Source organism: Mandrillus leucophaeus, unplaced genomic scaffold, assembly GCF_000951045.1.
Source record: "Mandrillus leucophaeus isolate KB7577 unplaced genomic scaffold, Mleu.le_1.0 Scaffold425, whole genome shotgun sequence".
NCBI classification, from domain to species: Eukaryota; Metazoa; Chordata; class Mammalia; order Primates; family Cercopithecidae; genus Mandrillus; species Mandrillus leucophaeus.
Window position 1 is genome coordinate 888325 of NW_012104532.1, and position 2564 is coordinate 890888.

Here is a 2564-nt window from a genome sequence, read left to right on the forward strand (position 1 = left end):
GAGACTCTGTCTCAAAAAAAAAAAGGTACTCTTCATTTCTGTTACCGTGTTTCTGATCTCTAGCAGAGAATCACACAAACAAAAACTGAGGGAATTTGTTGTTAGTAGACCTGCCTTGCAAGAAATGTTAAAAGTTTTTCAGAGAGAAGGAAAATTATATGTCAGAAACTTGGATCTCCATAAAGAAAGGAGAAGCACTAGAAAAGGAATAAGTGAAGATAAAATAGAACCATAGGATGTCACAGCTGGAAACACTCTTAAAGATCATCCTCTCAAGTTGTGGATGGTAGAACTGAGTCCAGAGAGGGCAAGTGACTTGCCCATGGTCACACAGTGGCAGTACCTGGCCAGGAGCCAAGGGCTCCCGGCTCGCAGCTCAGGGCTCTCTCCACTGCCACGCCCACACGGACCACAGTGAGTATACTCCCAGACAGCCAGGGAGGGCTCAAGTGAGGGCAAGGTTTGTTATTCTTCGACACTAAGAGGCATAAATCAATCAAGTCATTCTTAGCTAAAACAACTGACCTCTTACCAAGAGTTCAAATTTAATCATAATAAATAAAAAGAGGGAATGGAAATCAGTGATGGTGCAGCAGACCACAGATGAGACGATCTGGAAGCACACGGGGCGTTTCCATTCTCCTCGATGGCCACTCTCTCTCTTTCCCTTTCCTTCTTCCTCTCTCCTACTTCTCAGTTGCTGCCACCAACAACCCCTCTGGGATCATTAGACTTGCAGCTCTTGGGTACGAGGTACTGACATCCTGACACCTGGAGAAGAGAGTGGGCACACAGGACCACACTCTCCAATCAAATCAGATCCAGAGGGCAGGACTAGAGGGGGAAAGTCTCCCTATGACTGCTGGGATGGGTTAATCTGTGGGAAACAGAAATGTGAGTGAACAATGTCATATAGAAATCCCCTTTACCAGCACGGAACTTCCAGAGACTTAAGTTGCTTCACATCTCTGGTATCAGAGTCCTCATCTGTCCAATTTATTCTTTCAATTTATTCCACAAACACGTCTTGAGTTCCTGCTGTGGGCCACGATCTGCTGGGCACTGGGGGACAGCCAAGAGGTTTAAAGATCTCAGTTACCACGAGAGACTAAAAACAAAAGAAGAGAGGCTGGGCACAGTGGCTCGCGCCTGTAATTCCAGCACTTTGGGAGGCTGAGGCTGGTGGATCACTTGAGGTCAGGTGTTTGAGACCAGCCTGGCCAACATGGCAAAACCCTGTCTCTACTAAAAATACAAAAATTAGCCAGACAAGGTGGTGTATGCCTGTAATCCCAACCACTCAGGAGGCTGAGGCAGGAGAATCACTTGAACTCAGGAGGCTGAGGTTGCAGTGAGCTGATATCGCGCCACTGCACTCCAGCCTGGGTTACAGAGCGAGACTCTGTCCCCCCCGCCAAACAAAGGAAATATTAATCAAATACTTTTTTTCTTTTCAGGCATTATAATAGGTAAAAGGGACACAATGATTAACAAAAACAAAGAGTAAGCTTCATGGTCTTGGAAATAGGATTCACTAGATAACCTGAAAACCCTCCCATTAATAGGCACCTAGAAATTATGGATAAAATATAATAGATGGCCTCTGAAAAGCAGAGCTAAGAGCTCGAGTGAGTAAGGAAATTCCCAGGGACCAAAAATTGAGAGGGGAGTAAATATCAAAGGAATAAGCTTTTGAGTTAATTCTGTAGTTGTATGGAGTGGAGGTAGGAGGTAGAGGGGAGTGAAGAGGTTATAAGGAAGCTTTTCTGCTCTATCCTAGCCTCGGAGTGGGAAAAAATCTCTCCCAAGGGTTGGAACTGTGAGGCTTCACCTCATGTCAGGTGAGAAAGTTTGATTGTACTCCTGCAGTCCAGGAACTCCCAAACTGGTCATCTAACCTAATGACTATCCTCAAGACAGTGACACCCCTAGGATTCCTGACAGTAACAAACACAAAACTACTCTGGAGGGCATGCTCTCAACCAAGGCTGCATACGATTCCCACAGAGAGAGTGCTGCCATAGATGAGCTCATAGTCCGAAATTACAAGTTATATGTGAGCAAGAATCAGACAGAATAAGCAATAGATTTGATCAACCCTGCCAAGTGTTCAACCATAGAACAAACACAGAAACTTCAAAGTAAGTATGCCTTAAATAATTAACAACATAAAGGAAGGGGCTCAAAACAAGAAAAAGAAAGATGTCATTACAAAGAGCAAGCATATTGGAAAATGCCCAATTTGAACTATTAGAAAAATACAGAAAGCCACTGAAATGAAAAACCCAATAGATGAATTAAACAGCAGATTAAATGCAACTGAAGAGATAACTGGTGAGCTGGAAGATAGCTCTGTTAATAATTTATTGCTTCTTATGCAACAGAATATTTTTAAATTTAATTTTCTTCATTTTTCTTTTTCTTTTTCTTTTTTTTTTATTTTTATTTTTTGAGACGGAGTCTTGCTCTGTCGCCCAGGCTGGAGTGCAGTAGCCGGATCTCAGCTCACTGCAAGCTCCGCCTCCCGGGTTCACACCATTCTTCTGCCTCAGCCTCCCGAGTAG